Genomic DNA, 13,046 nt, shown 5'->3' with positions numbered 1-13,046 from the left:
TTCTTGCAGATTTGTTTGAGTTCCTCATAGATTCTGGATATTAGTCCTTTGTGGGATGCATAGTTTGTGAATATTTTCTCCCACTCTGTGGGTTGCCTGTTCACTCTGCTGATTATTTCTTTTGCTGTGCAGAAGCTTTTTAGTTTCATTAAGTCCCATCCATTTATTTCATTTTTGTTGCATTTGGTTCTTGGTCGTGAACTCTTTGCCTAAGCCAATGTCCAGAAGAGTTTTTCTGATGTTATTTTCTAGAATTTTTATGGTTTCAGGTTTTAGATTTAAGTCTTTAATCCATCTTGAGTTGATTTTTGTGTAAGGTGAGAGTTGAGATTCCACTTTCATTCTTTTACATGTGGCTTGTCAATTGTCCCAGCACCATTTGTTGAATAGGTTGTCGTTTCTCTACTTTATGTTTTTGTTTGCTTTATCAAATATCAGTTGGCTGTAAGTACTTGGCTTTGTTTCTGGGTTCTCTGTTCTGTTCCATTGATCTATGTGCCTGTTTTTATGCCAGTAGCATGCTGTTTTGGTAACTATAGCCTTGGTATAGTTTGAAGTTGGGCAATGTGATACCTCCAGATCTGTTCTTTGTGCTTAGTATTGCTTTGCAGGCCCTTTTTTGGTTTCATATGAATTTTAGGATTTTTTTTCTAGATCTGTGAAGAATGATGGTGGTATTTTGATGGGAATTGCATTGAATTTGTAGATTGCTCTTGGCAGTATGGTCATTTTCACAATATTGATTCTACCCATCCATGCGCATGGGATATATTTCCATTTGTGTCATCTGTGATTTCTTTCAGCTTTTTTTTTTTTTGTAGTTTTCCTTGTAGAGGTCTTTTCGCCTCCTTGGTTAGGTATATTCCTAAGTATTTTATTTTATTTTTTGCAGCTATTGTAAAAGGGGTTGAGTTCTTGATTTGGTTCTCAGCTTGGTGGCTGTTGGTATACAGCAGAGCTACTCATCTGTGTACATCAATTTTGTATCCTAAAACTTTGCCGAATTCATTTACCAGTTACAGGAGCTTTTTGGATGAGTTTTTAGGGTTTTCTAGGTATATGATCATATCATCAGCAAACTGCAACACTTTGACTTCATCTTTACCAGTTTGGATGCTCTTGATTTCTTTCTCTTGTCTGATTGTTCTGGCTAGGACTTCCAGTAGTGTGTTGAATAGAAGTGGTGAAAGTGGACATCCTTGTCTTGTTCTAGTTCTCAGGGGGAATGCTTTAAACTTTTCTCTGTTCAGTGTAATGTTGGCTGTGGGTTTGTCATAGATGGCTTTTATTATCTTAAGGTTTGTCCCTTCTATGCCGATGTTGCAGACGGTTTTAATCATAAAGGGATCTGAATTTTGTCATGCTTTTTCTGCGTCTGTTGAGATGATGTGGTTTTTGTTTTTAATTCTGTTTATATGGTGTATTACATTTATTGACTTCCATTTGTTAAGCCAACCCTGCATCCCTAGTATAAAACCCACTTGTTCATGGTGTATTTTCTTTTTGACATGCTGTTGGACTTGGTTAGCTAGTATTTTGTTGAGGATTTTTGCATCTATGTTCATCAGGGATATTGGTGTGTGGTTTTCTTTTTTTGTTATGTCCTTTCCTGGTTTTGGTATTAGGATAATACTGGCTTCATAGAATGATTTAGGGAGGATTCCCTCTTCTTCTGTGTTTTGGAATAGCTTCAGTAGGATTCATACCAATTCTTCTTTGAATGTCTGATAGAATTCAGCTGTGAATCCATCTGGTCCTGGACTTTTTTTTTGTTGTTGGCATTTTTTTTGTTTATTACTGTTTCAATCTTGCTACTTGTTATTGACCTGTTCAGTTTGTTTCTATTTCTTCCTAGTTTAATCTAGGAGGGTTGTATCTTTTCAGGAATTTATCCATCTCCTCTAGGTTTTCTAGTTTGTGTGCATAAAGATGTTCATAGTAGCCATCCATACAAAAGCACAATCTTTTGTATTTCTGTGGTATCACTTTTGATATCTCCTATTTTGTTTCTAATTGAGCTGTTTGGATCTACTCTCTTCTCTTGGTAATCTCGCTAATGGTCTGTCGATTTTGTCTTTTCAAAGAGCCAGCTTTTTGTCTCATTTATCTTTTGTATTTTGTTGTTGTTCTTGTTGTTGTTGTGTTTCAATTTCATTTAGTTCTGATCTTTGTTATTTCTTTTCTTCTGCTGGGTTTTGGTTTGGTCTGTTCTTGTTTCTCTAATTCTGTGAGTTGTGATGTTAGATAGTCTATTTGTGCTTTTTCAGAATTTTTGATGTAGACAGTGATTGCTATGAACTTTCCTCTTAGCACCACTGTTTTTGCTATATTGCAGAGGGTTGATAGGTTGTGTCACTGTTATCGTTCAGTTCAAAGAATTTTAAAATTTCCATCTTGATTTCATTGTTGACCCAGAGGTCATTCAGGAGCAGGTTTAAATTTCCATATATTTGTATAGTTTTGAAGCTTCCTTTGGAGTTAATTTCTAGTTTTATTCTGCTGTGGTCTTAGAGAATATTTGATATAATTTTGATTTTCTTAAATTTATTGAGACTTGTTTTGTGGTCTATCTTGGAGAATGTTCCATGTGTTGATGAAAAGAATATATTCTGCAATTGTTGGGTAGAATGTTCTGTAAATATCTGTTAAGTCCATTTGTTTTAGGGTATAGTCCGTTGTTTCCTTGTTGACTTTCTGTCTTAATGACTTGTCTAGTGCTGTTAGTGGAGTATTGAAGTCTCTCACTGTTTTGTTGCCATGTATCTCATTTCTTAGGTCTAGTAGTAATTGTTTTATAAATTTTGGAGCTCCAGTGTTAGGTGCATATGTTTTTGGGATTGTGATATTTTCCTGTTGGACTAATCCTTTTATCATTATATAATGTCTGTCTTTGTCTTTTTAAACTGATGTTGCTTTAAAGTTTGTTTTGTCTGATATAAGAATAGCTGTTCCTGCTCACGTTTGGTTTCCATTTGCGTGGAATATCTTTTTCCACCCCTTTACCTTATAAGTTTATATGAGTCCTTATGTATTAGGTGAGTCTCTTGAAGGCAGCAGATACTTGGTAGATTTTTATCCATTCTGCTGTTCTGCATCTTTTTTTTTTTTTCTTTTTTTTAATTGGGACAGTCTCACTCAGTCACCCAGGCTAGAGTGCAATGACATGATCTCGGCTCACTGCAACCTCTGCTCCCTGGGTTCAAGCGATTCTCGTGCCTCTGCCTCCCGAGTAGCTGGGTTTACAGGCACCTGCCACCATGCCTGGGTAATTTTTTTGTATTTTTAGTAGAGATGGGCTTTTGCCGTGTTGGCCAGGCTGGTCTTGAACTCCTGACCTCAGGTGATCTGCCCACCTTGGCCTCCCAAAGTGCTGGGATTACAGGTGTGAGCCACTGTGCTGGCCTCTGTATCTTTTCAGTGGAACATTTAGGCAATTTACATTCAACATCAGTATTGAGATGTGAGATACTATTTTATTCATCATACTAGTTGCTGCCTAATTACCTTTTTTTGTTTGCATTGTGTTATTGTTCTGTAGGTCTTGTGAGATTTATGCTTTAAGGAAGGTTCTATTTTGATGTTTTGAGATTGTTTCAAGAGTCAGAACTCCTTTTAGCAGTTCTTGTAGTGCTGGCTTGGCAGTGGTGAATTCTCTGAGCATTCGTTTGTATGAAAAAGACTCTATTGCTCTTTCATTATAAAATTTAGTTTTTTGCTAGATATGGAATTATTGGCTGATAATTTTTTGTTTAAAGAGACTAAAGATAGGACCCAATTCCTTCTAGCTTGTAGGGTTTCTGCTGAGAAATCTGCTGTTAATCTGTTAGGTTTTCCTTTGTAGGTTACCTAATGCTTTTGCCTCACAGCTGTTAAGATTCTTTTCTTTGTCTTGACTTTAGATAACCTGATGACTGTGTGCCTAGGTGATCTTTTTGTGATGAATTTCCTGGGTGTTCTTTGAGCTTCTTGTATTTGTTTGTGTGTGTGTATGTGTTTTAGACCAAGTCTTGCTCTGTCGCCCAGGCTGGAGTGCAGTGGCACGATCTTGGCTCATTGCAGCCTCCACCTTCCAGGTTCAGGTGATTGTCCTGCCTCAGCCTCCTAGTAGCTGGGACTACAGGCCCACACCACCATGCCTAGGTAATTTTTTTTTTTTTTTAGTTTAGTCGGGGTTTCACCATTTTGGCCAGGCTGGTCTCAAACTCCTGACCTTGAGTGATCCTCCTGCCTTGGCCTCCCGAAGTGCTGGATTACAGACATGAGCCACCACGCCTGGCCAAGCTGCTTGTATTTGGATGTCTAGATCTCTATCAAAACCGGGGAAGTTTTCCTCAATTATTTCCTCAAATAGTTTCCTAAACTTTTGGATTTCTCTTCTTCCTTAGGGACAGCAATTATTCTTATGTTGGGTCTTTTAACATCCCAAGTTTCTTGGAGGCTTTATTCATTTTTTAAAATAATTTTTTCTTCTCTTTTCTTTTCTTTTTCTTTCTTTCTTTCTTTTTTTTTTTTTTTTGAGATGGAGTCTCCCCCTGTTGCCCAGGCTGGAGTGCAATGGCGCGATCTTGGCTCACTGCAACCTCCTCCCGGGTTCAAGTGATTCTCCTGCCTCAGCCTCCCGAGTAGCTGGGACTACAGGTGCACGCCACCGTGCCTGGCTAATTTTTGTATTTTTAGTGGAGATGGGATTTCACCGTGTTAGCCAGGATGGTCTTGATCTCCTGACCTTGTGGTCCACCTGCCTCGGCCTCCTGAGGTGCTGGGATTATAAGCTGAGCCACTGCTCCCAGCCAAAATTATTTTTTCTTTGTCTTTGTCAGATTGGGTTAATTCGAGAGCCCTGTCTTTGGGCTCTAAAATTCTTCTACTTGTTCAATTCTGTTGTTGGAACTTTTCAGTGCATTTTGCATTTCTCTAAGTGTGTATTTAATTTCCAGAAGTTGTGGTTGTCTTTTTTTTGTGATGTATGTTTCTCTGGAGACTTTTTCATCTATATCCTGTTTTTTATTTTATTTTTTTATTTGTTCAAGTTGTTTTTCACTTTTCTCTAGTGCCCCTTGAGTAGCTTAATAATCAACCTTCCAAATTCTTTATCTGGCAATTCAGAGATTTGTTCTTGTTTTGGATCCATTGCTGGAGAGCTAGTGTGATCTTTTGGGGGTGTTATCAAACTTCGTTTTGCCATATTACCAGAATTACTTTCCTGGTTCCTTTTTATTTGTATGTTTCAGTGGAAAGATCTAGAACTGAAGGACTGCTGTTCAGATTTTTTTTTTTGTCCCACAAGGTGATTCCTTGATGTGGAGTCACCCCCTTCCCCTAGGGATGGGGCTTCCTAGGAGCCAGACTGAGGTGATTGTTATTACCGTTCTGGGTCTAGCCACCCAGCAGGGTTACTGGGCTCCAGGCTGGTGCTGGCGAATGTCTGCAAGTTGTCTTGTGATATAATCTGTCTTCAGGTCTCCCAGCTGTGGATACCAGCACCTGCTGTAGTGGAGGTGGCAGGAGAGTGAATGCTGGTTAGGCTAGCGGTTGAAGTTGTCATGTGGACAGACTCAGGACCTCTGATTAGCCAGGGTGTTGCAGGCAGTTGAATTAGCTGTTGTTTTCTCCGTTGGAACAGAGTTGTTCTGTTAGGAGTTGCTGAAATGGCTTGAGTTGGTTGGCCTCCAGTCAGGAAGTGGCAATTTCAAGAGAGGAGCAGCTGCGGTAGTAGAAGGGGGATATAATCTTGCCCTGCATTGGCAGGATAAGTACTGGGGTTTCTCAGATGATGGACAGGCCCATAGAGCTCCCGAGAGTTCATGTCTTTTGTCTTTGGAGTTTTTTGGCTGTCTTGTGGCATTTGCAGCAGTAAACTGCTTTTTTCAAAGGGTCTGTCTCTCTGTTTTTTTGTGGACAGTCATGCAGAAGTATCGTTAGAGGACAAATGGGTATGCTCTAGCAGTAACAAACTGGGGGAAACTTAGTAAGTCCTGTTTGTTCAGATTCCTCTTTGTGTCTTCTTTCCTACAGGTATAGGGAGGACCCCTCTGGATTGAGGATCTTATGACCTACTTTAGAGGAAGGTGAGATAAACCTTCTTGCTTCTGCTTTTTTCTCAAATGCCAAGGTGCCATATTTTGGGTAGTCTGTCTTAAATCCCATCTTTGAGCTTCTGTTATAGAGAGAACATGTAAGTAGAGGGGGATTCATAAGCAGAGAGAGGTTAGGAACTAGGGTGCAAATTTCAGTGTCATTCAGATAAAGTAATAGATGAAGCTTTGAGAGGTGCAGCTTGACTTTTCTTACAAGATGGGAATAAGGGACCAGAGAATAAGGAAGAGTATTTAATAATTTCAGTTCAAGTGAAGGGACTAGTATAATGCTTTATACAGGTTGAGGATCCCTAATCCCATAATCCAGAATGCTCTAAAATCTGAAACTTTTTGAGCACCAACGTGACACCGTGTGGAAAATTTCAAACCTGACCTCATGTGATGGGTTGCAGTCAAAATGCAGGCATACAACACGCAGTTTATTAAGCACCTTCAAGGGAAAAATAAAATTACCTTCAGGCTATGTGTATGTATAAGGTATATATGGAACATAAATGAATTTTATGTTTAGACTTGCGTCCCATCCCCAAGATACTCATTATGTACATGCAAATATTCTAAAATCTGAAAAAATTCAAAATCTGAAATCCTTCTGGTCCCAGGCATTTTACATAAGGGATATTCAACTTGTATTTACAGTTAGTAAAGTGCTTTTGTCTACCTAATATTGTGACATTTTAAAAAGTTTGATTTTTCAACCTTAACTTTTCAAATGTATTATTATACTTGTACACATTAACTCATTACTATGGTTTTGAGCTTTCCTATTTTCTAAACCAGTTTTCTTACGTCTCTGCTGTAAAAAATATTTTCTAAGATAATTTGTGTAACTTGAAAAGTCTTACCACAAGGTGTCATTGTAACCTATAAAAAGAATTTCCATGTAAACATTTGCGTTATCATTTGTACAATTTTTACATTTTTTTGTGTTTAAACATTTTTTTGTTTCATATCTCTTATTTTTTAGTTGTATCCTAATAGATTGTGTATCTCTTGTATTAAAGGAAAAAATAAAATAGCTCATGTTCTTGAGTTCTCATATTTTTGCACAAACATATGCTTTCCACCCACAAATTCTTTAAGAGTGTGTTGCTATAGAGATGATTTGTTTGAAGGAAAGAATGAGGAGGAGTAGCAGCAGGTGGACATATAAGGAACAAAATCCTTATTTTATGTCTTTGTTCCCGACAGAGCCAGCTTTAGAGTTTGCCCCTCTGCTTATGAAATCCCTATGGAAAAAAGGTAGTTATTCTGAGTGTTTTACAGTGATGGTATTTGCAGTTTACTAAGATTCATTTGCCAAAGGTCAGTGTACAGGATTCCTCATTCTTATGTAGGATTAGTGCTTGAAGTAATTGTAATCTTTGAAACAACCTTTCTTTCACTTTAACTGGATTCCATTTTAGTGTTTATTCTTTGCTTTCCTATCTTGGTTTCCTGATAGGCCTTTTAACTAGTGACATTAAAATACTTTTTGCTGGGGGATGGGTATAGGTATCTAATTATTAACTCCTGCTCTTGCTGCCCCCAAATTAATTTTCTTTTCTTTTCTTTTTTTTTTTTGAGACAGGGTCTCACCTCGTCACCCAGGCTGGAGTGCAGTGGTGCGATCTTGGCTCACTGCAGCCTCGACCCTCCTGGGCTCAAGCGATCTTCCCACCTCAGCCACCTGAGTAGCTGGGACCATAGGCACATGCTACCACACCGGGCTAATTTTTGTATTTTTCTTAGAAACAGGCTTTCACCATGTTGCCCAGGCTGTTCTTGAACTCCTGAGCTCAAGGCATCTGCCTGCCTTGACCTCCTAAAGCGCTAGGATTATAGGTATGAGCCACTGCGCCTGGCTTCAAATTAATTTTCAAGATTATTGACTACCTGCTGCTACTGTCTTAGTTAAGGCCGTCATTATTACTTTCCTGGACCTTTGATCTCCTTTTCTTTTTCTCTTTCTTCTATTCTTCCTCCTCAAATCTATCCTCTGCAAATAAACGACTTATTTTTCTGAAATGTAAATGTGAGTCTACCCTGTAATGTCTTCTATCCATCTAAAAGTTTAAAATCTTTCACTGGCTCTCCAAGACCATGGAATAAACTCCAGTCTTCTGCATGTGGCCTTCAAGGCCCTACCTTACCTCCCCAGGGTGTTCTCCTCTCCCCTGCCCTCCACCACTAATGTTCTTCTCCTTAATCTCCATTATTTTGCACTTGATGTTTCTTCCTTGCATCCCTTTGTTAATTTTAGCTGCTGCTTTGTGAAGTTTTCCCTGGCAGCTTCACTAGCAGAATTAGGGTTCTCTCCCTTGTCCATTCATACTACTGGTAAATATGTTATAATATTTTATAATTTTTTTGAAGTTCCTCTCTTTTTAAATTGGCACATAGTTTACATATTTATGAGGTACATGTGTATTTCTTACATGCATAGAATGTGTAATGATCAAGTCAGGGTACTTGGGGTATTCATCACCTTGAGTATTTATCATTTCTATATGTTGGGAACATTTAAAGTCCTCTCTTGTAGCTACTTTGAAATATATATGATTCAAATTAATTATTAACTGTACTCTGCTCTGCAACATTAGAATTTGTATTGTCTATCTAACTGGATATCTGTATTCATTAAGCAACCTCCCTTTATCCCACCTTCCCCCACACACATACTTCCTGGCCTTTGATATCATTTTATTCTCTACCTCCATGAGATCAACTTTTTTTAAGCTCCCACATGAGTACATGTGATATTTGTCTTTTTGTGCCTGGCTTATTTCACTTATTGTAATGATCTCCAGCTTTATCCATATTGCTACAAATGACATGATTTCATTCTTTCTCATAGCTGAATAGTATTTCACCATGTATATATACCACATTAAAAAAAAACAGTTCAGGCCAGGGGTGGTGGCTGATGCCTGTAATCCCAGTACTTTGGGAGGCCGAGGCGGGCGGATCACGAGGCCAGGAGATTGAGACTGTCCTGGCTAAAACGGTGAAACCCTGTCTCTACTAAAAATACAAAAAAAAATTAGCTGGGCGTGGTGATGGGTGCCTGTAGTCCCAGCTACTCAGGAGGCTGAGGCAGGAGAATGGCGTGAACCTGGGAGGCAGAGCTTGCAGTGAGCTGAGATCGTGCCACTGCACTCCAGCCTGGGCTACAGAGCGAGACTCCGTCTCAAAAATAAAAAAAAGAAAAAGTTAATCCATTAATGGACACTTATGTCGATTGTGTATCTTTGCTATTTTGAATAGTGCTGCAATAACCTGAGTCCACGTATCCCTTTGACATGCTGATAACTTTTCCTTTGAATAAATACCCCATTGTGGGATTACTAGATTGTATACTAGTTCTATTTTTAGTTTTTTGAGAAATCTTCCTGCTGTTTTTCATAGTAGCTGTACTAATTTACATTCCTACCAGCAGCATATAAGAGTTCCCTTTTTCTCCACATCCTTGCCAGCATCTGTTGTTATTTTTTTATAGTAGCCATTCTAATTGGGATAAGATGATATGTTGCTGTGGTTTTGATTTGCATTTCCCTGGTAATTAATGATGTTGAGAATTTTTTCATATACCCATTGGTCATTTGTATGTATTCTTTTGAGAAATGTTTGTGGCCTTTACCCACTTTTTAATGAGGCTTTTTTTTTTTTAACCGTTAAGTTTTGATTTCCTTGTATATTCTAGGTATTAGTCCCTTGTCAGGTGAACGGTTTGCAAATATTTTCTCCCATTCAGTGGGTTTTTTCTTCACTCTGTTGATTGTTTCCTTTGCTGTGTTGAAGCTTTTTAGTTTAATATAGTCCCACTTGTCTATTTTTGTTCTTGTTTTCTGTGCTTTTGAAGTGTTAGCCATACTATTTTTGCTGAGACCAATGTCCTGAAGTGTTTTCCCTATGTTTTCTTCTAGTAATTTTATAGTCTTGGGTCTTACGTTTGCATCTTTGATCCATCTTGAGTTGATTTTTGTATATGTGACAGGTAGGGATCCAATTTAATTTTTCTGCATATGGATATTCAGTTTTCCCAGCACCATTTATTGAAGGGGACATTCTTTCCCAAATGTATGTCCTTAGTGCCTTTGTCAAAACTAGATGGCTATTTGTGGATTTCTTTCTGGGTGTAATAATGTTTCCTTTGTATATCTGGGTGCCCTTGTGTTGGGTGCATATATGTTTAGAATTGTTATCCTCTTGCTGAATTGATCCTCTTACTATTATATCATGACCTTTGTCTCTTTTTACTGTTTTTGACTTAAAGCCTGTTTTAACAGATATATGTATAGCTACTCCTACTCCTGCTCCCTTTTAGTTTCTGTTTGCATGGAATGTCTTTTTCCATCCCTTTACTTTCAGTCTATGTGTTGTTATAGGTGAAATGAATTTCGCTGTTTTTGGAATTCTCTTTTTGTCTTTGATTTTTGACAGTTTGACTATAACGTACTTTGTGGAAGACCTTTCTGCATTGTATTTGGGAATCTCTGAGCCTCTTGTATCTGGATGTTTAAATCCCTTGCTAGACTTTGGAAGTTTTTATCTGTTATTTCATTAAGTAGGTTTTCTATGCATTTTATTTTCTCTTTGCCTTATGAGACTCTGAAAATGAGAATATTTAGTTGCCTTGTGGTGCCCATATGTCACAAAGGCTTTGCTCACTGTTTTTTATTCTTTATCTTTTGTCTGATTGGGTTATTTGAAAGACCTATCTTCAGGTTCTGAGATTCTTTCTTCTGCTTGATCTAGTCTGTTGTTGAAGCTTTCAAATGTATTTTGTATTTCACTCAGTGAAGTCTTCAGTTCCAGAATTTGATTCTTTTTTTTTTAATGATACCTATCTTTTTCATAAATTTCTCATTCATATTCTAGGAATTGTTTTTCTGATTTCTTTATGTTATTTTTCAGTATTCTCTTGTATCTCACTGAGCTTCTTTAAAATCAATATTTTAAATTCTTTTTCCAGAATTTTGTGAATTTATTTTTGATTGGGATTTGTTGCTGGAGAATTATTATGTTCCTTTGGAGGTATGATATTTTCTTGCTGTGATGTTAGTAGCTGGGTGGGTGAGCCCGATCTCAGGTTCCTGGGAAGAGTCCTTAGTTGCCAATGGTGGCTGAGTTGTGTGATCTCCAGGCCTCTGGATTGTGTGCTCTGGCATGGGGGGTGGGTGAGGCCAGGTGGGCTTGTCTTTAGACTCCCCAGTGGTGCGTATAGGTGCTGGCTGTGTTAGGAAGGGGTGGGGTGATCCTTAGGCTCCCAGCACAATGTTCATGTTGTGAGAGGCAGTGTCTGTGCTGCAGCCCTACTGCTGGGGAGGGCAGAGTTGCTTTCAGTGATACCAGCTATAGGCAGGCAAGTATTAGGAACATGCATTTCACTTGCATTTTAGCCCTGGTGGTGGCAGACCATACTTGGCTTGTGTTTCAGTCCTGGCGGTGCAGCCTGTGTTTCACTCACATTTTAGTCCTGGTGGTGGCAGCTCATGCTTGGCTTGTGCTTTAGCCTGGGCAGTGGAAGCTCATGCTTTGCTTATTCCTTAGTCCTGGTAGCACAGTGATGGCAGCTGTGGGTGAGGGACTCTGGGCACATGAAAATGAGTGGTGGCTCCACTGCTGGAAGCAGTGGCTGAGATTGGAGCCAGAGGCGTGCACTTTGGCCCCAGCATCAGGAACCAGGCATGGTGGTAGCTGTGGGCTGGGTATGTCAGTGGGACTCCAGGGATGTGAAGAGACAGGTGCTGTTAAGCCCAAGCACAAGGTGCAGTCTGTTGGGACTGAGTTCTCAAAATGGTGTCTTATTATAGCTGCAGGACTGGGATGGGGAGTGGAGAGGTTGGTGTGCCCCAGCGTGAGCTCCCTCTCTGGAGCAATGCTGTTGTGCACTCTTCATGCAGTTCCCTTTGTTAGTTTCAGGGCCTATGAGGGTCCAGGGCCTCTACTGTGGCTAGGATTGCAAGTATCCATGGTGGGAATGTGGACCCCTGGGCATCTCTCATTTACCCTTTCCCCAGACTGGGAAGTCTCTCCAGGCTTTTAGCTAATCTCGGATAAGCAGGCTGCCTCACTTCTCTCTCTTTCCTTGATTTAGGTGTTTCCTGTCACCTCTTTGTTGAATTCCTTAATGTTTTACAATTTAAAAACTTTCTGAATTTATGACTTTGAATAGGTAATATGTGCACATGGTAAAAAAATTTTAAGTCCGGAAAGTTTAAATAGTCCATTTTCTCTCATCCTTATTCAGTCAGCAATTGTTGGTTAACAAGTATATTCCACTGACCATCATAAACTCCTTGAGGACAAGGATTTTCTTTTATTTATTTCTGTATTCCTGTATCCAACAAAGTGTCTAGCATATTAAAGGTACTTAGAAAATATCCATGGAGTACTCTGAATATGGGCAGGCTCTTCTTTCCTCATGAGAACTGTGCTTGACTTGATGGTCTGTATATTTTTTATATCTCTCAAAACCCTTTTACTGTAAGTAGACCATTCAGTAAATGTGGTATGGCAGTCACTTAATAAATATTGGTTGTTTAATCCGTTTTTAAAAGTATATGGTTTTAACATTAACCTGTGTGTCTTGAGGATGGCTTTTATTTATCTCCTTTTTCTGGCTGTGAAAAATTTTATACTTGCTTTGTGACAGATTCAAAATAATGAAGAGAATGTTTGTGTTAACTGCAGTAAAATATCAGTTAAACTCAGTTTTAAGTATCAATTTCTCTTTAACTTTTCAGATTAAGGCATAAATCTCATAGAAATAAAATTAAATCAGGATTTATTTAAAAAACAATTTTCAGGATATGCTGTTGCATCAGTAGACAATCTTTATTGTGTATTAGCAGCCATATTATGGGTAGCCTTTTCTATTTCAGAAGAAAGGTGGGACTGTGAGCAAAGAAGAATATACAACTCACACAGAGGTGCTAAGTGCTCATAAATCTTCTGGAAAGTCCC

General features: G+C 38.7%; 1 protein-coding gene across 10 annotated transcripts in view; it reads left to right on the top strand.

Annotated features, from left to right (window-relative positions):
• Positions 1-13,046, top strand: part of CEP83 (centrosomal protein 83) — a 154,037-nt gene that overhangs the window by 19,238 nt on the left and 121,753 nt on the right. For 4 of the 10 annotated variants that reach the window (XM_034934240.3, XM_034934242.3, XM_003816867.5 and 1 more), the window contains exon 2: positions 6,016-6,068. The exons of the other annotated variants lie outside the window; for them this stretch is intronic. The gene's annotated coding sequence lies outside the window, so the exon portion shown is untranslated. The remainder of the gene's footprint in view (positions 1-6,015; positions 6,069-13,046) is intronic. 10 annotated transcript variants of the gene reach the window in all.

This window comes from Pan paniscus, chromosome 10, assembly GCF_029289425.2.
Source record: "Pan paniscus chromosome 10, NHGRI_mPanPan1-v2.0_pri, whole genome shotgun sequence".
Lineage (NCBI taxonomy): Eukaryota > Metazoa > Chordata > Mammalia > Primates > Hominidae > Pan > Pan paniscus.
The sequence above is the reverse complement of the archived record's forward strand: the minus strand, read 5'-3'. Positions and strand labels throughout refer to the sequence as shown.